Consider the following 25684-nt stretch of genomic DNA (forward strand, 5'->3'; position numbering starts at 1 on the left):
TGCTGAGCCCAGAGAGATTGTCCTGACGGCTTCGGACTGCTATACGTGCCTAATAATGTTGCATAGAAAATGTGCATATTGAACTTTGTTTTAGTGATGTCGTCCTCTGAGAAGGCGTGGGACCCGCTTCGCAGGCTGCTAGGCCTAGATCGCTTTGCACTCTCCGTCTCTTTAGATTCAGAGGGTGGGATGGGAACCTTTGGTGTGGTATCTGGGGGCCTCCCGTTGGGGGTCCTCTGCCATCTGCACCGTGACAGATGCTCCTTGTTTTTGGTAGTGTCGGGTGGGGGTGTCTGTGTTCCGGACATGTTGTTTTTTTTGTTTGGTTAACACTTGCAGATGGTGCGCGCAGGTACATCTTGTCTCCTATGCAGATCCCCTAGCTGTATACAACTTCGTCCTAGAGCCCAATGATGTCTGGTGAGGTACATCCCCTAGGAGACTTAACAGTGGTCTCCTGGAATGTTCGGGGATTATTGAACAAGGTGAAACGGGGGGCTATCTTGCGACAGGCAAAGAGGTATGGTGAAGACATCCTACTCCTGCAGGAAACCCATCTACTGGCCATGAAGGCCCCTTGCCTCGCCCGTTTTGGATTCCATTACATATATCACGCAGGGTTCACGAGAGGCTCCAGGGGGGTGGCAGTTCTTGTACACCGCAGAGTCCAGTTCCATTATATAGCACATAGAGCGGATCCTGGGGGCCGTTTCCTGTTTGTCATGGGTAAGGTACATGGTGAGCAGATCACCGTTGGGAGCATTTATGCCCCTCCACCTTTGGGTGCCAATTTTATCGACAATTTATTAGGGGTCTGGGGATCCCTCCCGATTGGTTTGACCCTGATGGGGGGCGACTGGAACGATATCATGGGGCCTTCCGATAGACAACGCACCTCGGACACCCCTGTAACACATGGTCCGATCAAACTCTTTACCTTGGGCTGACAAATGGCGCGAATTTCACCCAACCGAACATGAATACACATATCTGTCAGCGGTCCATGGGTCACAGTCCCGTTGGATTACTTTTTTGTTCCCTGGGTTTTTCTCCATGGATTCTCTCAGATGCAACACCGACCTCGTGGTTTGTCCAACCATTCCCCGATTCATGCTGCATTTCCACACGTGCTCACGCAGGCCTCCATTCCGCTGGCGTATGTCCCCTTGGCACCTCCGCAGCCCGGTCTATCAGGAAATGCTTGACGCAACAATCACTGCATAATTAGCCGACAATGGCTCCTCCGCCCCCTCGAACACGACTCTCTGGGAGACCCTCAAACCGACCGTCCGGGGTTCCGACATTAGCTATCGCACACAGGAGAAACGTAAGCGACACGAACATCTCGATACCCTGGAAGCGCGCCAGGTGACTCTGTCTGCCCAACTCAGTGCCAATCCTTGTCCCGTTATTTGCCGTAATCTGCTCCTAGCACAACAAGAACTGCGTCTATACCTCCTGGGTGAAGCCAAAGAGATCTGGGAGGCATCTCAACATCGGATATATCAGTGGGCCCATAAGTCTGGTAAAATGCTACATAGACTGTGCCAAGCGGACGGCGCCCCGGCGCTCATGCCTGCGATCCAAGGTCCAGACGGGTCCTTGTACATGGCGCTGAGAGAGGAAGTGGATTAATTTGCGCAATACTTTGCATCTCTCTATGCCCGCAAGGAGCAGATCTCTGCCGAACTTATAGCGGAGTTTCTCACGGACATTCTACCTCGCCGGCTCCCAGATTCATTGCGGGAGACCCTGGAGGCTCCCATTACGTTAGAGGAACTATCTGGCGCGCTCAGTGCGATCCAGCCGGGTCGCGTCCCGGGCCCCAACGGGTTCCCCATGGAATTCCTTCGGTCCCACATGGCCCTGGTGGGACTACACTTGTTGGTGACCATAGCGGACGCAACAGACCTGGGAAGTCTGCCCCGGGACTGGCGACATGCAGAAATAGTGCATTTTCTTAAACCTGGCAGACCCCCTGAGGACTCATCCTCCTATCGCCCCATCTCCCTAATTAATTTCAAACCCAAGTTGCTGGGGAAAGTCCTGGCCGATTGCCTGCGGGGGTGCATTACCGACCTGATTCACCCCGATCAGTCGGGCTTTCTGCCACAGAGGGCTACGAGACATAATATCAGACGCGTGCAAAACGCCATCGAAGCGGCCCCTACTCTAGGTCGCCCTGCTGCCCTGTTACTAGCAGATATTGACAAGGTGTTTGACTCCCTAAGCTGGGTCTATCTTTTTCAGCTGCTTGAAGCAGCCAACTTTGGGCCCCGCTTTCTGGCATACATATGCCTGTTGTATACGAACCTGACAGCGTCGGTCCGAATTGCTGGACACCGCTACTGCCCTTTCCCGATCCAAAGGGGCACCTGCCAGGGCTGCCCGCTATCTCCGTTGCTGTTCGCCCTGGCGGTGGAGCCCCTGGCGGCCTGGGTAAGAAGCGATCCGGTGCTCCGGGGGTTCGATTGGTCCCGCTCGTGGTCAGACCGTATAGTGCTATATGCGGACGACATCGTTTTCTTCATGACGGACCCGTGGTACTCCGGACCTCGCATCCTAGAAATCCTACGGGTCTGTGGTAGCACCACCGGGTTACACATCAATCCGGCCAAATCCGTCTTCTTCCCAGTGTGCGGACATCAGGGCCGTGAAACATGGGCCGCGCAGCTGTCCCGGGCCACAGATGGGTTCCAGTATCTTGGGATTTACATCTCCCCAAGTCACAAGATCTCTTGGGCACACAATATCACCCCCTTAACGGTTAGCCTCAAGAACGAGACGGCGGTATGGTCTGCTCTCCCATTGTCCCTTTATGGGCGTTTGGCCATTTTCAAAATGGTGTCTCTACCGTGGATTTTGTATTGTTTCCCCTAGCCTATCCCCCGTACCTGGTTTGCACTAGTAAATGCCATACAAAATAATTTCCTGTGGGGGGGGTGGGGGGTCCGGGTGGCGCTTTGCACTTGTTCCCAGTCCTCGTACTGTGGTGGGATTGCAGCGGCAGACATTTATTCCTATTATGTCGCATCCCACATCCTAGCAATCAATGAACTATGGTACAATTCTCCCACAGACCCGGCGTATGCTATAGAACATGATGCCGCCATGGAACATGTCCCCTTACTCCACTTACTGTACAGCTATACAAGGTTAGATCATCTTCCGCAGGCTGGCAGACTAGCTCTACATCTGTGGCGGGTTAAGACCAGGCAGTTGGGATGGAAGGGGAGACTAACTCGACAAACCCCACTGTGGCAGGGCACATGTCTCAAGACTGCGACCACACTGAGACAGTTTCGGGGTTGGGACCTGGTAGGGATCTCAACCCTAAGAGATGTCATGAGGGGTCACACATTAAAATAATTTCAACAACTACAAACGGAGTTCAGCCTTCATAGGTCGCAATTTTACAAATATTTACAGTTCCGACACGCCCTCTCCCCACAGATCCGTAATGCGGAGGCCCTCCCCGAGTTCCAGCCCTTGGAGGGCCGTCTATTAATGGAGGACCTCGGACTGCACAAAATCAGACAAATCTACCAAACACTGACGACACACACCCACACAACTCTGGACTAGACCGGACTGGCCTGGCAGGCTGATATCCCTGAATTGAAGGACGACGACAGGGCTGAGGTGATTGCCAGCCCTAGAGGCGCGGCGATCTCCACACGCAACAGACTCATCCAGTTTAAATATCTGCACAGAGTTTACTACACGAGGGTACGTCTGTGGCGAATGGGGGTCATTCAGTCCCCAGTGTGCTTGCGGTGTGACGGCGAGAAGGGGTCCTTCTTCCATACTGTGTGGACCTGCACTGCCTTGCATCCCTTTTGGAACAGGATTAGTTCGTGCCTCAATGAGGTATTGGGGTGGGTGCTTCCACTGGTCCCACGGCTGTTTCTATTGCATTCCACAGATGACCGCTATAAACAACATCTACTGTTCCTTTCTCTCACTATTGCCAAAAGAGACATAGCACAGGGTTGAAAGGAGTCATCTCCCTCAACTATAGGTAAATGGAAGGCTGCACTAGACCAGTGTATGGGGGCGGAGATAGCTGTTTTTGAAGCACGGGGCTGCCCCCGGAAACACCGTAAAATATGGACACGTTGGGCAACATACCGGGGAATAGACTTGCCCCCCCGCCCGATGACGACTCATAAAGGCTGCCCCTCGACCTCCGCTCTACAACGCTTCCAACCATTGTGTTTGATTACATTATTATCTTTTTGGGATGACTCTAGGGAACTTGCTGCATCATGTACTGAATCTGGTGATTTGACCCCAGTCTGCATATTGTTTTTATCTTTTGTTTACCTGCACGTTCAGCAGGTGATGTTTATTTTAGTGGTTACAGATATTGCTCCAAATGTTGTTCACTTATTCGTGAATGCCAATGTGGGGCTTCGGCCCAATATATTGAAAAATGACCAAATTAAATTTGTTGTTAAAAAAAAATCACTACTGTACCCAAAAGGCTTTTACTCAACTGTTTGCAGGTACTGTCCCAGGACTGAATCTAGGATCCAGTCTTGTGGTAAGAAAAGTAATCCAAAAAGTAATCTATTGCATTTTACTAGAAATTCCCATTGAGCTCAATGTATAATTGTGTTTGAAATTGTGTTGCCTATTGCAACAACTGTATCTATTGCATCCAAAGTCTATTGCCTATTGAAAAGTATTTATCTAAAGCCTCTCAATCTGAGAAAGTATATTTTGATACCTATTGTTGGTTCTAAAATAAAACAACTACATATTTTTATACAAAAAACATTGGCCTAGAGTTCAGTTCTTGAGTGTGTGAGACCGTTTGCTGACTGAGTGTGTACAACAAATGCTTTACACTGTCCTCTGATGCTGCCTTACTGCTCGACCAAGCTACCACTTTAGACAGTAAGGTTATATCTAACTTTAGCCTCTGCCAAACCTCTGGGGACTGTGGACTCTGTACACACTGTACCTATTTGGGAACAGTATATATAGAGCCACTTTCCTACAGTACCTAAATGAAAAAAAAAGTTGCTTCTGATTGGCCTTAGAAGATTTTTCTCCCATCATCCATTTTAGTACTGTGAATCGGGAGGAGGACCTGATCTGATTGGCTGGCCGCAAGATTGGACAAAATGTTAGGGCCACTATTACAGAACTCGGGCACTCAGTCCAGGAGTCCTGGAAAAAATTGAGAAAGGGCACATAAGGGAGGAGGGTGAGCACACCCTGAAACCCAGGCACATGTGGGGAGTGCGGGAAGGTTCCAAAGGTTCCCTGCCTTAGGTTAAAATGTAAAACAATATATATTTTTTTCAGCTCATTGGCTGCCTACATGGGGTTGGGCACAAGACCTGCCCACTTTGGTAGTGTCGGGTTGGACACCCATAGTTGGTTGATCGCAGGTTGTTTTAAATTTTTTAAAAACTACTTAATTTCCCATGCTATAGATTAGTGAACTAACTATAACTTGGGGTCCCACCTTGATCTGCTTATGACCTCACATATTACATGACTCATGGCATGTTAAATGATATCACTGATGATATCATCTAATGAGTGTGGCAGTAGGGTATGTGGACTGGAAATAATTCAACAAGCTACACTTGTGCCCACATTTTCTATTAAGAATCAAATGATAATGAACATAACCTTTGGCCACATGCTGGACACATAGCATATCTGTCAACTCACCCACATTTGGTAAATGTGAAAAAAGTGACAAACAGTATAAGGAGGCACTATCAGGCCAATTCAGGGATGGTGATGGTCCTATTGGTTAAAATGCACAAAAAATATTTTTGGGCATAGGAACCACTGTTTGAGCTGCTGGATCCTTGGAACAAAGTGAGATTCTCCTGTGTGTTACCAAAAATTCACCCTTGGTATACAGTTCTAAAAATAGATTAAAAAAGGTAAATAGGTCTAGTTATAGACCAGACTTTGAGGCCAACTGCCATGCGGCCGGCCAAAGGACGGGCACAGGAGATGGTTGGTTACCCATGAGAGGCTAGGTGGAGGGCCTAACTGGAGGCTAAACAAGGGTTCAAGTATAACACTTACAATAATAAAAATCACAAACTACCCACCCCAAAGAAAACGTATCGAAAAAATAAAAAAGGGGAAAGAAAAAGGTCCCCGGATGCTATTCGGGCACAGGATACCCATGTACAAATTGTTTCATTTAAGTAGAAAATGTATTACCCAAATTAAACAGTCAAAGACAGCAGTCATAAGACAATAATGGAGCTCGTGGGATTACACAAACAATACAGGAAATACAAATGATACAGTGTGTAATCAAACAAAGTGGCTGAGGAAAAAATTTACAAAAACGGGGTTCAGGAGATAACAGAAACAGCACAGAGCAAGAAATGCGTCCTCTTCATTTAGGGCCACATTTTGGCATCAACGACGTTTTAGACCAAGAATAAACTTAGAAGGTCATCATCAGCGTCCAGGGAATTTGCCATAAAACATCTAAAAAGGAATATGTACAAGGGTATCAGAAAATGTAAAAGGTCATAACATAATATAAAATACAACATACACCACTCAGAAAAAGGAGAGTATTGTGCCAAAGGAAATTAAGGTGCAAAAAAGGAAAGTGGAAATAAACTAAACCCAAAGGAACCACCACCTAAGAAAACAAAAATCCAGTGCTGAGACAATAAAGTGTACCAGAATCCACACCACGTGTAAAGAAGAGGGAATTAGCATTAAATAACTGTATCAAAAGAGAAGAAAGACTAAGTAATCACCTGAATCAAGAATGGTTGACAGAGTTAAATGAAGCTTAAGGCGCAACAAGTGCAGAACTGTACTGTGTAATGAAAAAGTCGCACCCTGTCAATTTGAAAGAGAGGACAAGATTAGGCCACACTATAGGCCATCTATCAATCACAAAATAATGGGGACAAGTTTCAGCATACTCAGTGATAAGTCAGGGAACATGTAGGATCAACGTGAAAGGCCAGGCTTCATGCAGTTACGAATTTGACCGTTCAAGCGAGCAGTAATATAAAAGGAAAAAGGAGAGAAAAAGAAAACTGGAGCATCAAAAGTCACAATGTAAGAGGCGATTTGAAATAGATACTTACACTCCCATGGATATATGACAATTCAAGGGGCCAGTAATATTATAACAGTCAAAAAGACTTCAACGTATAATTCCAGGAGACAGAGCCAGGTGAACGGTTCTCCAAAACAGACAGAACTGCAAAGTGAGGGGGAGTGGCTTGAGCCGCCAACAAGATGGCCACACCCAGCTGAGGCTCTGCAAGCGAGCGGAACAGTTCTGCTGCTCGGTGCGGTTTCGGGACCTCCACCCCGTTATGGACTGGCTGCAGTAGGGGAGCGGATGCTGGGGCACAGGTAGCTGGTCTTTTTGCTTCTTTTCACGCTGCCTGAAGCCTTGTTCCCCTAGCGTCACGCTCCCCTCCTCACTGTTATCGGCGCCTACCATTTTGTCCGCGGTGGGTTGCCGCTTCACTTTCTCCTCACAAGGAGTATTCCCGCATCGCTGGAGGTGCGGTGCGGGTCTTAAATAGACCACTTTATGGTAACTACACAGCCTTTTAGGCATTTCTAAGTGCGCTATCTGCGGTCTTTTGGCAGCATTCAGGACACCTCTCTGAGAGGTATTTGAACTGTAAGAATAGTCTGTGGAACGCTCTGTCACATATGTATTGCCTACATATTCTATTTGTTCCACACTTGGATATGACTATGCATCTTTTTTGCAGTCTGTCATGAAATATTTATGAGGCATTTTATTTTATTTTATTGTTTTTTTTATTTTTTTGGTGGCACCTACAATGCTTTTGTTTTATATTGAGGAAACTTTTCACCATTGTCACCATGCTCTATAATAGTGGTTTCTTCATCTAAGTTACCTCCTACAGCTTCCTGGTGACTAGTTTATACCTCTCAGAACCACTGCTCCTCACTTGAGTCATCGTCCACCCCTGTGGTCTTCTCTCATTTGGGACAACCCTGAACTGGCCTGCTGTTCAATCACTATCATCTGAGGAGAGCATCTTTGTCTTTCACACTATAAAACCTCCTGTGATGCACACTTACTGTTCCTTTGGCTGGACATTAATGTTTTTGAGGTTTTTCTTACCTGCTTGGTCTGCCATATAAAGTTGAGGTCTGCTGTCGTTGTTATTGTTTCCTCAACATAGACTGTCTCTGCGGCTTGACCTTATTGTACCTCTTCTTACGGCTGGTTGTACCGTCTGATAATACCGCCAATTCCTCCTCTCGACCAGCCTATATTGGATTTTTAATAATTTCATGGATCCTTCTCCTTCACCTGTTTCGAAAACTATTCCTATAGCAATGTCTTCGCAGTGCAAAGATTCTACTATGACTATCGTTACCAAGCGTCATAAGAAAGATCCTAATTCTCCTACGAAATCACCACTTCCAATCACTATGGAGGATCTTATGGAAGAACTTAAGCTCATGAAGCCTTTTGTCATAGACACTAACGCTGCCATTCAAAGGCTCGAAGAAAAATGGTCTAACCTAGAATCCAGAGTCTCTGAGGTGGAACATAGGATCAGTGACACCCAAGATGTGATTCCTCAAGTGGCAGCCATGTCTATAGAAATCGCTCTACTTAAAGCGCAAAGCGAAGACTTGGAAAACCGAAACAGGCGTAACAACCTTCGCATTTATGGTATTCCTGAGGGAGAGGAGGGATCAGATATGCTTGCCTTTTTGAAAATCCACATCCCCAAGATTGTTGGCCTTAAAGACGGCATCAACCTCAACTTGCAACGTGCCCATCGTATTGGTCCACCATCCGGAGGTTCCTCATCTAGTTCATCAAATAATCGTCCTCGTGTGATAATTGTTCTGTTTTTGGAATATACTGAATTATTGATGGTCCTCTCAGCTGCCAAACTTAGAAGGCAGATGTTGTGGTCCGGTCAAAAAGTTTTTTTTTCTCAGGACGCGGCCCGTGCAACTGCTGCTCGTCGCAAGGAATTCCTTTCTGTTCGTCCTGCACTTCGATCAATGAACGCCAGATATAGCCTGGTGCACCCTTGCTTCTTCAAGGTCACATATAAGGACCGCTCCTATTCCTTTGATCGCCCTGAAGACCTGCGTCAGTTTATTTCTCGCCATAAGGGAGAGGAGATGGACTTTGGAGGATCCTGAACGTTGTTTCTTTTTTTTTGTAGTATCTTGAATTTGATGCGTTCTTTTTCTCTACTCGTTGGTTTTGATGACCTTGTCATGTTTCTCTTCTATTGCTGTTGATTGTAGTTCATTGTTTTACAGTTCACTGTTGTTTCTTGTTTCTTTTCTCTTTATGTGGATGATCACCTCTCCTTATCCTTGTGTTTTCTCCACAGGTGTTCTCCCTTCAATACTGAATCATTCCTTTGATGTCCCCTCCCCATTACCCGATCGTATCGACCCTATTGTTTACAATTGTCCTCGATGTCTGGTAAGTTTTCATGTTCCCATTTAATTTGTTGCCCATTTTAACGCCATGGATTATCCCTTATTTGTATTGTCCTGCTTCCTCTTTTCCTCTATATCAGCCCATTTTCCTATGTTATTTTATGTGCTCCCTTTTTCTTTCTTCTTTATCAATCTGCCTATTGTTCCCTTATCCTTCTGGTTCTTTTGCTGGCTCTGTTGTCTGTCTTCCCTTTGTGGCTCCCACCCTCCATTCGTCCTTCTTCTTTTGGATGTGTATTCCTTCACCTTTGACTGCAGTCGTCTGGCTGCCCGTCAACTTTTCTTCTGTCATTTGCTTCTTCTTTTTCTCCCTCTCTCTTTTTCTTTCCTTTTTTCTTTTCCTATATACATTTTTCTCTTCTTCTTTTCTATTCTATTTTCAATTTTTTATACTTTTTGTTTTCAGATTTATTCTTTCAAAATTTCGTATTTCTTATCTTTTATATTCATTACTTCTTTTTAGTGTGTATCTTCATCATTTCCTATTCTCTTCTTCTTTTCTACTATTCTTCTTTGACCAATTTTTCCACATTTCTTGTTATGCTTATTTGCGTCCCTTCCAGTGCATTAACCTTACATTTTTTAACTCTCTATATACTGATTTTATTAATTTACTGATTTTAGTTATTGATTTTTATGCCTTGTAAAGAATGATAATGTTCGGATAATCTCCTGGAATGTTAAGGGTCTGTGCAACTCAATTGTATTGATCCACACTTCTGGCACTCCATATCACACACCCTTCATGCATGCTCTGATTCTAGTCTTATATTGGGTGGTGACTGTAATCAAGTCATGGACCCTTTTACGGACAGTAAATCCTCTTCTAGGTACATTCCTAACAAAATGCAAAAGACATTTGTTGAGACCATCTGTGAGAGAGGTTTGGTTGATGCTTGGAGGATATACAATCCCAATTGTTTAGAAAACACATTTTACTCCCCTACACATAACTCTACTTCTAGAATTGATTATATATTTTTAAGCCCACACTTGCTTTCTAACCTCCTGCATGCAGAGATTGGTTCTATTCTTATTTCTGATCACTCCCCTGTTTTAATTAGTTTAGACCTTCCTTCCCTACCCTCTAAGTCTCGTCGTTGGCGGATTAACAATTACCTTCTTAAAGATTCATCCTTTATTGGACGTTTTAAAGATTTTGTTTCCGAATTCTTTCTTCTTAACGCTAGCCCAGATATGCCCTTTCATACACTCTGGGATGCGTTTAACGCTACAGCCAGAGGCTTCATTATAGACTATGTAGCTGGTAAAAAGTAACAATACTGTAAAGACTCTGCTGTTCTTCTATCCTCTATTAAGAAACTGGAACACGCCTATTTTTCCTCCTAAAATACAAATATTCTCAAAACTTTGATTCAAGCAAAACTTGATTTTAATAGGAAGCCTACGGAAGAGGCCTCAGGGACATTGTTAAAAATCAATTCTAAATTCTACGGTGGCCGTAATCGAGCAGATAAAATGTTGGCGAACTATTTGAAGATTAAATCTCAAAGATCAAGAATAGTCAAAATTACTGATGACCACGATATCCCCCACTTTAAAGATGAAGAGATATTGAATTGTTTTACTGATTTTTATAAATGCCTTTATACTCCAGAATCCTCTCCTTCAGACGTTGACCTGGATTTCTTTTTTCACTCACTACCTCCTCGCCCCTCCCCCTCTTCCCGATTGTTCTGTCATGGATAAAGATATATCTCTTTCTGAGATTAAAGTAGCTTTGTCTATGTTACCTATAGATAAGGCCCCCGGTCCTGACGGTCTTACTGTTGAATTCTATTCCTGCTTTTCCTCCCTCCTTCTGCCCCATCTTTTATCTCTCTATCAACATTTTGTCTCCAAAGGTGAGGCTAGAGGTTCCTTTCTCGAGGCCATGATTTGTTTAATTCCAAAAAAAGACTAGGATACTGTTAGATGTGCCAATTATCGCCCCATATCATTGATTAATCGTGATTGTAAATTGTTTGCCAAGGTGTTAGCCCTTCGTATTAATCAGGTACTTCCTGATCTGATTGGTCCAGAGCAAACGGGTTTTTTTAAGAGAAGGACTATTGCTGACAACTCTAGGACTTTCCTTAACATTATCCATCTTGCATCTAAGAGCTCTTCCCCCATCGCTACCATAACCCTTGATGCGTAAAAAGCTTTTGACCGTGGTCATTGGCTTTTCATAAGGCATGCCCTTAAATGGCACGGTTTTGGTCCCACTATTCTGTCTCTTATCAATCTGTTATATTCTTCTCCAATGACTTCCGTCTTTGTTAATGGCTCTCAATCTTCTTATTTTCCTCTACAAAGGGGTACTCGTCAGGGATGTCCTCTTTCTCCTTTGCTTTTTATCCTCTCTCTTGAACCTTTTCTTCATTCTTTATGACATTCTTCCACCTTCCCAGTCTTTAAACATAAAACCATTGAAAATAAATGTACTGCTTATGCGGATGACATTATGTTATATGTTTCTGACCCCTCTACATCCCTACCTGCCTTCACCAAACTTCTTTCTTCCTATGCGGCCTTGTCCGGTTACAAGTTGAACTTTTCCAAATCTGAAGTGCTTCCTTTAAATAAGTACTGTTTACGGAGTATGTTTGAAGGAATTGACTTTAGTTGGACCACTACCAATATTACCTGCTTAGGGATTAAGTATTCTTCCTCCATTGTCAAAACAGTCCAATTCAATTTAGATGAAGTTCTTTCTAAAGTTCATAACATGATAGATAGATGGTCCCCTCTTTTTCTGTCATGGTGGGGTAGATTGGCCACAATTAAAATGATGATGCTCCCTTTCATTACCTTCTACTTGTCCATGCTACCGGTGAAACTCCCATTGAAACTTTTTAAAACAATAAATGGAGTTTTGAGCAGATTTCTTTGGAATGGTTGAAAAGCTCGTATTTCATTAGCCCTTCTCGCTGCCCCTAAAGATCAGGGAGGAGTTCAATTTCCCAATTTCCGACAGTATCTCTCCTCCTTTTTACTTTGTCAAGTGTTGCCTTATTTATCCTCTTCTACAGACACTCCCATTTCTGATTGACATTGATTGAAGGAATCTCTGATTTCCCCCTTCTTTTTTTCCATGTTAGCTAGTCTTATCCACCCTCCTCGTTCTTTTAATTATCCAACCATTTCTAAATTAATTTCTACCTATTATCCTATTAGGTGTAAATCTTATAGCCCTTTGCAGATATTTTTGGACTCTCCTCTTTGGCACAAAAAATCTATCAAGCTGTCGATTCGTACTATTTTTCGGAAAACATGGCCCGCCAAAGGGATCCTCTTAGTCAATCATCTAATACAGGATTCTCGGGTTCTCTCTTTGCAAGAAATTCAATCTACTTTTTGACTTACCTGTTTCCTCTTCCTTTAGATATGATGCTTTACGATTGCTCCTGATGGATCGGCTCTCCCCCCTTTCTGCATCTCCCCTTCCTACTCAAAACCCCTGTTTGAACCTCTATCCACTTCCCCCTCTATTCGAGCCTCTTATATTTACAGATACCTTTTATTCTCTTCTCCAAGCCGCCCTAAAAGTAAAGTTGAGCTCCTCTGAGACACCGATTTGCAACGCACCCTCTCTGTACACACATGGAATTCCATCTGGACACGCATACATCGCATCTCATGCAATGCCAATACTACTCAGACTCTATTATTATTTATATCACAGGTTATTTTTTACTCCAGTAGCTTTCTCTCAAATAAACTCAAACTTATCTCCGAACGTTTGGGTTTGTCATAATACCCCAGGGACTTTCATGCACTCCTTTTTTCTTTGTCCTGGTATCACCTGGTTTTGGTCTAAAGTGTGTGAATCGATTTCCTCTATTTGCTCTGTTAACTTTCCCTTTGATGTTTATTCCATATTTTTGGGAAGTAACTCTGCAAATTGGTTTGGATCACGTAAGGTGGGCGTATTTGTAGACTTGTTGATTGCTATTGCCTTTCAGATTATCTCTTCTAATTGGAAAGATGCCTCTAAGGTCTCCTTTTCTGCCTGGTGGAATCTTCTTTGCTATCATCACAGATTGGACAGAGCCTCAGCCACCACATCTCAACTACTTATTCGTAAGGACGCCTTTTGGTCTCCAGTCACCAATTATTTATGCTCATCTGCACTGCGTATTCTAGATAGTTACTTTGCTTATCAACCACCATGAGTATTTTATGTTTTTATTTGTATTCTTTTCTTTCATTGTGCAGTTTCTATCAGTTAAAGGTACTGATACTACTATGGTTTTAAGATCTAGTATGTTTACTATAATGTTGTAATTTTAGTATGATGCTTGCTGAAGATACTACTTTTCCTTCTTTTCCTTTTCTCTCTTTTTTCTTTTCTTTTCTTTCTTCTCTTTCTTCTTCCTTTCTTTCTCTCTTTTCCTCTCTCTTTCCCCTCCTTCAAAACAATTTATAAAATGCTACTTGGTTTTTTGGTACATCTTTTGATATTGCTTTTCCTTTTTGGATTATCTTTTCATTATTATTAGATTCCTTGTGTTCTTTATTCCATTATATTATACATTTAGTATGCTATTTTTGGCTTCTTCTCATATCAGTCTCGCTGTATATTGTACCTATCTCTAATTTACTTCAATAAAGCTATTTAAACACAAAAGAACTGCAAAGTGAACCACAAAAGATAAATAAATACAGAGGAACTCCCGGGTAACTCATGTTAATACCCTAGGGGGAGAGAATACTCTACTTACTTGTGAATAGGTTGTATTGAGTAATGACGGACCGAGCTGGTGTATGGGATCACAGTCGATGGGTTCATCTAAACTAAGAGTATATAAAAAGATCTATATCGTAAAATGCAAGCGCTTGAAAATCCTGCACAACAGTACAGATAATATGCCAGGCTGGCGTACTAAATGCAAGTAATAGCCTAATTAATAAGCAATAACTAAAGGACGACATATGTTTAAAGAGGTGTCCTGGGGGTACAATAACCGATCCATGCCACTAAACTCAGCATCAAGAGTTTGAGGATATTAAGGGCAGAAACCTTGTCTACGCGATGCTCACACTACGATAAGGATGTCATAAGTGCATAGAATATGAGCAAACTGGGCTACAAGAAATGCCAGCATTGCAATAATATCGGAGGCGAAGTTCACAGCTCGATAAGGACAGTCGCAAATAAAGAATAATGGTAATGAAAAATGAGGAAAAGGAAAATAATTAAATTTACTTCCCCTCTCAAGTTCGCCCGGTCCCACCAGCATAACGAGCGAAACACTTCCAGATGGGAAGACGTAAAGAGTGAGGCACGAAGGACGCTTGGCAAATATAGCGTCCAAGGTATAAACGTAGAACAAGCATTTACAATGCAATAGGTCTCGCAATGACATTGTTTTGAGCTATTGGCATTGTAAATATTATTGTTTTTTGTTTCCCTTCGTGAAGCATTAACCCCTTCCCTGCTCATGACGGAACCGTTCCGTCATGAGCCACGGTTGCCGTGTGCTCATGACGGAACGGTTCCGTCATGACACGCCCGTTGGCGGCCGCTCCGCCTGCGCGGCGCTGTTTCCCCGCCTGTGCGGGGGGACAACGCAAATGGGCGGAGTCATGACAGAACCGTTCCGTCATGAGCACAGCCCAACCGTGGCTCATGACGGAGCGGCTCCGTCATGAGCACAGCGCCACCGCGCTGCCCCCCCGCACCCCCCAGCACCGCGGCGGAATTCCCGCCGCGGTGAAAGGGTTAACCCCTTCGCTGCTAGGCCTTTTCCCCTCCTGTGCTAAGCCTTTTTTGGGCTATTTGGGGTAGTGCGCGCTTAGGCCCCTGTAACTTTTTGACCACATTAGGTATCCATGCCAAATTTGCGTCCTTTTCTTCCAACATCTTGGGGATTCCAAAGGTACCCAGGGTTTGTGGATTCTCCTAGAGGGTTCCCAGAAATTAGTCAAAATACAGCAAAATTTTGTTTTTTTTGTGAAAAATGGGAAAAACGGGCTGCAAATGAAAGCTTCTGGGTTTTTCTCTGCAAATGGTATCAAAAAAGGGTTTGTGGGGCTGAAATCACCATTTCTCCAGCTTTTAGGGAATGACAGAATTTTGTTAGAAAACCAACATTTTTTACACAGTTTTGGCATTTTTCTGGGACATACCCTATTTTTGCTATTTTTTGTGCTTTCAACCTCCTTCCAGTTAATGGTAGAAATGGGTACAAAAACAATAATGGATCCTGGAAAGCTATACATTTTTGAAAAGTAGACAAAATTCTGAATTCAGCAAGGGGTCATTTGTGTAGATCCATCAAGGTTTCTTTATAGAAACTTACAGGTAAATATAGGAAAAATTTAAAATTTGTTGAAAAAAGCAGCATTTTGAGTCAACGTTTTCACCTGTAACTTCTTCGAATTATGACATCTCTTTGAAAGCAATGTACCCTTACATCCGGTGGACCTTCCTGGTTGTGGGGACATATAGGACTTGTAGGTTCACCAAGAGCCCAACGAACCCAGAGTAGAAAACTGAGCAGCATTTTGAAATGTTTTTTTTTTTTGTTCCGGGTATATAGCAATTATTGTGGGAAAATGTATACATGGAAAAATCGGTATGAAAGACACCTATGTATTTCTGAAATGGGAAACAATTACAGAGTTTAGAAACAGTGCATATTTGCACATTTTCGAAATTGGGAATACTCATATTTGCATGACAATTATTGGTCATTTTTCAAAATGACTTTTTTTTTACACAATGTCTTTCATTTGGAAGGGAGAAATGCATCAAAAATCAATAGGTAATAACAGTTGCTTTACAAATCTGAACTACCCTAAGTCTCCCGATAAAAATGGTACCTCACTTGTGTGGGTAGGCATAGTGCCCACGACAGGAAGTGGCTCAAAACCTAAGGTGAACGCACCACATTTTCACACTGAAAATTTACACTTTATTTGCGAAGAGTCTAGCTGTAGTTTTTGAACCCTAGCCCTGCCGGCACCTAGGGAAACCTAGCAAACCTATACATTTTTGAAAACTAGACACCCAGGGGAATCCAGGATGGGGTGACTTGACTGCCTCCCACCATGGTCTGTTACCCAGAATCCCTTGCAAACGTAAAAAAGTGACAAAAAAAACACATTTTCCCCACATTTCTGTGATGGAAAGTTCTGGAATCTGCGTGGATCCACAAATTTCCACCCACCCCGCGTTCCCCAAAGTCCTACGAGAAAAATGGTACCTCACTTGTGCGGGTCGGCCTAGTGCCCGCGACAGGAAACGGCGCAAAACCCAACGTGGTTTTGCAGTGAAGAATGACCCTTTTTTTGGCAAAGTGACTAGCTGTAGATTTTGAACCCTAGCCTTGCCGGCACCTAGGGAAACCTAGCAAACCTATACATTTTTGAAAACTAGACACCCAGGGGAATCCAGGATGGGGTGACTTGACTGCCTCCCACCATGGTCTGTTACCCAGAATCCCTTGCAAATGTAAAATATTGACAAAAAAAACACATTTTCCCCACATTTCTGTGATGGAAAGTTCTGGAATCTGCGTGGATCCACAAATTTCCACCCACCCCGCGTTCCCCAAAGTCCTACGAGAAAAATGGTACCTCACTTGTGCGGGTCGGCCTAGTGCCCGCTACAGGAATCGGCACAAAACGCAACGTGGTTTTGCAGTGAAAAATGACCCTTTTTTTGGCAAAGTGACTAGCTGTAGATTTTGAATCCTAGCCCTGCCGGCACCTAGGGAAACCTAGCAAACCTATACATTATTGAAAACTAGACACCCAGGGGAATCCAGAATGGGGTGACTTGACTACCTCCCACCATGGTCTGTTACCCAGAATCCCTTGCAAACGTAAAAAATGGACAAAAAAAACACATTTTCCCCACATTTCTGTGATGGAAAGTTCTGGATTCTGCGTGGATCCACAAATTTCCACCCACCCCGCGTCCCCCAAAGTCCTACGAGAAAAATGGTACCTCACTTGTGCGGGTCGGCCTAGTGCCCGCGACAGGAAACGGCGCAAAACGCAACGTGGTTTTGCAGTGAAAAATGACCCTTTTTTTGGCAAAGTGACTAGCTGTAGATTTTGAACCCTAGCCCTGCCGGCACCTAGGGAAACCTAGCAAACCTATACATTTTTTTTTTTTTTTTGAAAACCTTTATTCTTCAAAAACATGGACACAGCTATTCAGCCGACAACCCGGAGGTTCGGCAGCTTTAAGAGAGCAGAACAGAGAAACGTCCACAGTGCATAAAAGGAGAAGCAAGAAAGGTTCTGTTTTAAATAAACACAAACTCACACAAAACCCCAGCAAGGCGAAAAACACTAAATACCACTGGTGATTGCCCCTCAGGGGAGAGCGGACCCCCCTCGTCTAACAGTCACAGTACTGTGATAAAAGGAAAAAGGGGGAAAAGCAGAGGCCCAAGAAATCAACTAACAGTCAGATATATATACAAAGCTGGAAAGAATGTTAGGGAGAGAGCTGTTCATCAGGGGGATCCAAATCAGGGGCAAGACATATGCCCCCCCTATACTGGTTCCACCGCCCCCAAATGGCATGCCACTTCCGAGGGCGCCCTCTAGCGCAATATACTGTCTTTTCCCTTAGCATACTCCAGTCCATATTTTCTGTCCACGCAGTCAATGTGGGGGGTCCCGCAGAGCCCCACAGGCGCGCGATGTCTCGCTTAGCCACCATGTTACCCAGAGTCACCCACAGGGTCTGTGCCTCATCGTGATCGGTAGGCCCCCAAACATTCAGGAGACAGCACCGCGCCTCCGGCTGCATAGCAATGCCCGTCACCTCCCCCATCACCGCATGGACTCTCCTCCAAAATTCCATGATGACGCTACATTCCCAAATGATATGCATGAAGGTACCCACCATACCACAGCCCCTCCTACATAAGCCTCCTCAGAAAATCCCATATGAACCAGCCGTGGCCCCGTAACATAGACTCTGTGGAGTATTTTGAGCTGCACCAGCCTCAGACGCGATGGGATCGCGACCTCCTTAGGAGAGGAAACCGCAGACTGCCAGTCCTCATCATCCAGCTCAAGTCCGTCCCTAGTCCACTGGTCCCTCAGCCCCAATAGCAGGTCCGCCCGAACATTAATCAATTTCTTATATATGAGAGAAATCGTGCTCTCCGGCATATGGCCATCGAGGATCCGGTCCTCCAATGGAGAGGACTCAGGCACCTTCTCACCCTCTACGAGGACTGACCGCAGGGCATGACGCACCTGAACATAGCGGAAGAACTCGGATTTCCCCAACTCATACTCCTTCTGCAACTCTTCAAAGGACTTCACCCTCCCCTTAATCAGCAAGTCTCCAACCCTGGAGATACCGATCAAGTCCCATTTATCAAAGCCTTTCATATGCCAAAGCCTCCCCAATTTTTCGGATTCAAACAACGGGGTAGCAAGGGTGAGCCTATCCTTCCAGCCCAGCGAGTCAGTCGCCAACTTCCACACGCGCACCGCCACCCCAGTGGGCCCCGTGAGGGACGAGTCCAGCGCCCGCGAGTACAACGCTCTATGGTAGTTACCGCCGCGCAGCAACCATCGGTCCATGGCGTAGCCGGGGCTTAGAGCCGGACCATAGAAACCATGATTAATCGCGCTCAACTGGGTGGCCCAATAGTAGCGTCGAATGTCCGGAAGCGCAATACCCCCGTCATACCACGGAAGCGTCAACTTAGCAATCGCTATGCGCGGCCGTCCATCCCACAACAACGATCGTTGGAGGCTTTCGACCTCCCGAAAGTAACTGGCCGGTACCCAATCGAGGGTATTCTGCAGGGCGTAGAGGAACCGGGGGAGAGACATCATTTTAAACAAGGCGGCGCGCCCGACGAGGGAGAGCGGCAGCCTCCTCCAGCCCGCAACATCCCGCTGCAAACGCGCCAGCGGGGGGAGCAGGTTCCTCTCATACCGCAGAGTGGAATCAGTGGAGATAAAAATCCCCAGGTACACGAAGCCCTGCTGGGCGATCTGGATCGAACAAGTTCGCGGGACAGGTGGAACATCGCCGCTCAGAACATACAGATATGATTTACTCCAATTGATGACGAGACCAGAGTTCTTACCAAAAGATGTCAGAACGTCACAAACCACTATAAGTGAGTTCTTGGGCGAGGCGAGATATAACAGGATGTCATCGGCATAGAGCGAAATACGATCCTCGTGCTCGGGCGACCATCTAAGTCCACGTATATCCGGATGCCAGCGTATCCACGCCGCCAGCGGCTCGAGGGCAAGGGCGAACAACAAAGGCGACAGGGGGCAGCCCTGCCGGGTGCCCCTCCCAAGCTGGAACGGAGTCGACGCCCGCCCGTTTACCACAACACTCGCAAGGGGGCCCTCATAAAGCAACCTCACCCAGCTCACAAAACCAGGGCCAAAGCCGAACTTGGCAAGCACAGCCCACAGATATGCCCATTCCACCGTATCAAAAGCCATCGTGGCATCAAGAGACGCCACAACAGCTGGTTCCCGCAGCGTGCCCGCCCTGGCAATCACTCCATGAAGACGCCGAAGGTTTAACGCAGTGTTACGGTGCGGGATAAAGCCGGATTGATCCGGGTAGATCAAATCTCCAAGCACCCTGACCAAGCGGCCCGCCAGAATTTTAGCCAGAATTTTCGGCTCAGCATTAAGGAGTGATATCGGGCGATAGGAGGCACACTTGTCTCGGGGTTTACCATCCTTGTGTATTACAACAATCGTCGCCAGTTGCTGGTCCAACGGAAGGGACCCACCCCCCCGCGCCTCCACAAACATGGCGCGCAGGTGAGGGGCAACCCTATCCGGGAACAGCTTATACAAGTCAATCGGCAAACCATTCGGGCCCGAGGCCTTGCCCGAGTTCAGCGCGCGGATGGCACCCGCCACCTCATCAACCGTTATGTCTCCGTCGAGGTCATCTCTATCTACGTCAGAAAGACAGGGCAGAGCGATGTCACGCAGGAGGTCAAGCGAATCCTCGGTCGGCCTATCCGAAACTGAGGCATAAACCATACGAAAATAATCCGAAAAACACTGTACTATACCCTCGGGATCAACAACCACCTCTCCCCCCTCTCTCGTCAGCTCCGGCACCACTCTATTAACACGTTCTTTTTTGTCCAGCCAAGCTAGGAGTTTCCCGGCCTTATCGCCAACATCGTACAAGCGACCCTGCTGTTCCCTACTGAGGGTCTTGGCGGCATTCGTCACCAGGTCCTTATATTCGGCTTGCTTCAAGCTCAGATCGTGCAATGAGGCCGCCGTAACCTCCCCCTCCAGGGCCACCTCTAACGCCGCGATCTCCTCCTCAACCTGCATAACCTCGCCATCTCTCCGTCTCTTGGCTGCCACTACCAAGGAGAGGGCCTCTCCTCTCAGCACGGTCTTAAATGCTTCCCACAACGACACGGCCGAGTCAACGGAACCCTGATTGTCCTTAAAAAAGTGATCAACTGTCTTCAACAGCGCACTTCGCATCTTGGGATCACGAAAGTACCAGGGGTTAATAGGAACAACCCTACCCCCTCCCTCGCGGCCGACATTTAGCCGGACCCACACTGGCGAATGATCCGATATGCCCCGCGCCATATGCCTGGCCTCAGACACTAATGAGGCGTGCGCAGCCAGAGTGAGCAGGTAATCAATCCGAGAGAGACTACCATGCGCCCCGGAGTGGAAGGTATATTGGCTTTGTGTGGGGTGCCGGAGCCTCCAGCAGTCTACCAAGCCGAGTGTATCTATAAAGTCTGGAAGCCACTTCTGAGCCCCCCCGGTGTCCCTGGGCGGGTACCTATCCAGCAACCCAGAGCCGACAGCATTAAAGTCTCCCCCCACCACTAGCATACACTCCGGGAGGTCCAACAAGGCCCTACCCAGATCTGCAAATGTGGAGGCCTGCAGGGCAGGAGGGACATAGACCGAAACCAAAACCAACGTTCTTCCTTCCCACCTCCCCGCCACCGCCACAAACCTCCCTCTACCATCAACAATGGTGGAGTCCACCTCGAAAGGTAGTGAAGCTCTAACTAGGATACCCACACCCCTGGAGCCGGAGGAGAATCCCGAGTGAGCTATGAATTTGGAACCTTTCCTATTAAGAGCATAACAAGTATTACCTATAAGGTGTGTCTCCTGCAGTAGGGCCACATCCGGCAAAGACCGTTTCAAGAACTGCAAGACTATCCCCCGCTTAATACGGTCTCCCAAGCCATTAACATTCCAGCTAAGAACATTTAAGCCCCTACCCCCCATCCCCACACACAAAGAGGCCCACCCCACACCCGAAGAGCCACCATGGGACAACCCTGACAATGATTACTACGCCTTGCAAAAACAAACCCCCCAACAACAATCCCAAAATCCCAACTCTCCCCCCCACCCTGCACCCCTGCTGCAGCTTACAAAGCCCCCCCAACTTGCAGTGTGCCTGTCGCCCTACCAATACCCAAAACTACAAAAAGTACCCTGAGGGAGGAAAGAGCTCCCATCGTCCTCCCGCAACCCTCCGTATTTACTGCAATCAGCTCAAGTCATTGTCTAGTACCAAATCAAGTCAGTCCGGCTCCAAAGGCATCAGCCCTGCCCATCCCGGCCACACTCCCCGTCTGCGGCAGCATCCTCGCCAGTCCGTCGTCGGGGCAAAGCGCCCAGCCATTCTCCGGCCATAGCAGGCGACTCAAAGAAGAAAGTTCGGTCCTCATACACCACACGTAATCTGGCAGGGAAAAGCATGGCATACTTCAGGTCCCTCTCCCGAAGCCGTCTCTTCACCCCCAGGAAACTCTGCCTTTGCTTTTGCACCAGCTGGGTGAAGTCAGGATAGAAACTCACTGACGCGTTCTGAAAAGGGACCGGGCCCGTCACCCGCGATGCTTGCAGGATAGCGTCCCGATCTCGGAATTGAAAGAGCCGGGCGACGATCGGTCTCGGAGGGGCTCCCGCCCTGGGCCTCCCGCCCGGTACTCTGTGAGCCCGCTCAACTGCAAAAAACTTCCCAAGGCCCTTAGGCTTCAGATGGTTAAGCACCAAGTCCTCCACGAGCAGGTCCGCGGAAATCTCGTCCGAGGATTCCGGGACCCCGATAATGCGCACGTTGTTGCGCCTGGCCCGGCCCTCAAAGTCCTCAAGCCTACGGGCGGAGAGGTCACTCTCGGCCCGCAGCTTACGAACCTCAGTCTGAAGTTCCGAGACATCATCAGCGAGGCCCGTGGTCTTAAGATCAAGGGTTTTAACCCGCTCATTAGTTTTGCCCAAATCCGCGCAGATCAGGTTAACGTCCACCAAGATGGTATCCACTTTGTGCGCCAGGGCATCGAACTGTCTCCCAATTGAAGCCTGCATCCCTTCGAGCGCGCCCATGACATCCTGCAACGAGAGCTCCGAGGCCGGGGGTGAGGCAGTCTTCTGTACATCCAGCGACTGGCTCGATCCACCAGGCGAGCCCTTCTGCTGGGCATAGCGATCCATATTATTGGATTGAGTATAGGCTCCCCGCCTGGTAGCCTTGGGTTTCAGCCTATCCACCTCTGCTTTACCCGACATGTCTGGCTCCAAGCAGTCCGATGCAAAAAGACGACCCTCTCTCAGTCAGAGGGAACAGGAGAAGCCAGATCTGCAATAACCAGTCAGAGTAGGGCGCAGGGCGTCCAGAGGATGATAAAGCATCCGAAGGCACTCCCGGGCCAAGACAAACAAAGGGCGAGAAAGTGAAAGTGAAAGCACTGCATTCTCCGTCCGCCAGTTCACACCTCGCCTGGCCGCTGTTGTTCAATTAGAGGCCGGACATCCTGCCAACGCCAGCCCCTGGCATCCCTCGGAGATAGGCCTCAATCTTCCGCCGTGCAAGATGCCGTGCATATAAACAGGATTTAAGACAGGATAGTCGACGGAGGGCGCGTGTGTCTCGGGAGCTCAAAGCTCACGCGGCCATCTTGGTCAAGCGCTAGGCTCCTCCCCCCAAAAAAACCTATACATTTTTGAAAACTAGACACCCAGGGGAATCCAGGATGGGGTGACTTGACTGCCTCCCACCATGGTCTGTTACCCAGAATCCCTTGCAAACGTTTAAAATTGACAAAAAAAACACATTTTCCCCACATTTCTGTGATGGAAAGTTCTGGAATCTGCGTGGATCCACAAATTTCCACCCACCCCGCGTTCCCCAAAGTCCTACAAGAAAAATGGTACCTCACTTGTGCGGGTCGGCCTAGTGCCCACGAAAGGAAACGGCGCAAAACGCAACGTGGTTTTGCAGTGAAAAATGACCCTTTTTTTGGCAAAGTGACTAGCTGTAGGTTTTGAACCCTAGCCCTGCCGGCACCTAGGGAAACCTAGCAAACCTATACATTTTTGAAAACTAGACACCCAGGGGAATCCAGGATGGGGTGACTTGACTGCCTCCCACCATGGTCTGTTACCCAGAATCCCTTGCAAACGTAAAAAATTGACAAAAAAAAACACATTTTCCCCACATTTCTGTGATGGAAAGTTCTGGAATCTGCGTGGATCCACAAATTTCCACCCACCCCGCGTTCCAAAAAGTCCTACGAGAAAAATGGTACCTCACTTGTGCGGGTCGGCCTAGTGCCCGTGACAGGAAACGGCGCAAAACGCAACGTGGTTTTGCAGTGAAAAATGACCCTTTTTTGGCAAAGTGACTAGCTGTAGATTTTGAACCCTAGCCCTGCCGGCACCTAGGGAAACCTAGCAAACCTATACATTTTTGAAAACTAGACACCCAGGGGAATCCAGGATGGGTTGATTTGAGTGCCTCCCACCATGGTCTGTTACCCAGAATCCCTTGCAAACATAAAAAATTGACAAAAAAAACACATTTTCCCCACATTTCTGTGATGGAAAGTTCTGGAATCTGCGTGGATCCACAAATTTCCACCCACCCCGCGTTCCCCAAAGTCCTACAAGAAAAATGGTACCTCATTTGTGCGGGTCGGCCTAGTGCCAGCGACAGGAAACGGCGCAAAACGCAACGTGGTTTTGCAGTGAAAAATGACCCTTTTTTTGGCAAAGTGACTAGCTGTAGATTTTGAACCCTAGCCCTGCCGGAACCTAGGGAAACCTAGCAAACCTATACATTTTTGAAAACTAGACACCCAGGGGAATCCAGGATGGGGTGACTTGTCTGCCTCCCACCATGGTCTGTTACCCAGAATCCCTTGCAAACATAAAAAATTGACAAAAAAACCACATTTTCCCCACATTTCTGTGATGGAAAGTTCTGGAATCTGCGTGGATCCACAAATTGCCAACCACCCCGCCTTCCCCAAAGTCCTACAAGAAAAATGGTACCTCACTTGTGCGGGTCGGCCTAGTGCCCGCGACAGGAAACGGCGCAAAACGCAACGTGGTTTTGCAGTGAAAAATGACCCTTTTTTTGGCAAAGTGACTAGCTGTAGATTTTGAACCCTAGCCCTGCCGGCACCTAGGGAAACCTAGCAAACCTATACATTTTTAAAAACTAGACACCCAGGGGAATCCAGGATGGGGTGAGTTGTCTGCCTCCCACCATGGTCTGTTACCCAGAATCCCTTGCAAACGTAAAGAATTGACAAAAAAAACACATTTTCCCCACATTTCTGTGATGGAAAGTTCTGGAATCTGCGTGGATCGACAAATTTCCACCCACCCCGCGTTCCCCAAAGTCCTACGAGAAAAATGGTACCTCACTTGTGCGGGTCGGCCAAGTGCCCGCGACAGGAAACGGCGCAAAACGCAACGTGGTTTTGCAGTGAAAAATGACCCTTTTTTTGGCAAAGTGACTAGCTGTTGATTTTGAACCCTAGCCCTGCCGGCACCTAGGGAAACCTAGCAAACCTATACATTTTTGAAAACTAGACACCCAGGGGAATCCAGGATGGGATGACTTGACTGCCTCCCACCAGGGTCTGTTACCCAGAATCCCTTGCAAACGTAAAAAATTGACAAAAAAAACACATTTTCCCCACATTTCTGTGATGGAAAGTTCTGGAATCTGCGTGGATCCACAAATTTCCACCCACCCCGCGTTCCCCAAAGTCCTACGAGAAAAATGGTACCTCACTTGTGTGGGTCGGCCTAGTGCCCGCGACAGGAAACGGCACAAAACGCAACGTGGTCACACCTCAATGTTGCAGTGAAAAATGACCCTTTTTTGGCAAAGTGACTAGCTGTAGTTTTTGAACCCTAGCCCTGCCGGCACCTAGGGAAACCTACC

General features: G+C 46.8%; 1 protein-coding gene across 2 annotated transcripts in view; it reads left to right on the top strand.

Moving 5' to 3' along the window:
* Positions 1 to 25684, top strand: part of LOC146805170 (E3 ubiquitin-protein ligase TRIM39-like) — a 476909-nt gene that overhangs the window by 154684 nt on the left and 296541 nt on the right. The window contains exons 3-4 of one of the 2 annotated variants that reach the window (XR_014967797.1): positions 9366 to 9460; positions 13446 to 13544. The exons of the other annotated variant lie outside the window; for it this stretch is intronic. The gene's annotated coding sequence lies outside the window, so the exon portion shown is untranslated. Of the gene's footprint in view, positions 1 to 9365; positions 9461 to 13445; positions 13545 to 25684 lie in introns of those variants that run through there. 2 annotated transcript variants of the gene reach the window in all.

Source organism: Triturus cristatus, chromosome 8, assembly GCF_964204655.1.
Source record: "Triturus cristatus chromosome 8, aTriCri1.1, whole genome shotgun sequence".
In the NCBI taxonomy this organism is placed as follows: domain Eukaryota; kingdom Metazoa; phylum Chordata; class Amphibia; order Caudata; family Salamandridae; genus Triturus; species Triturus cristatus.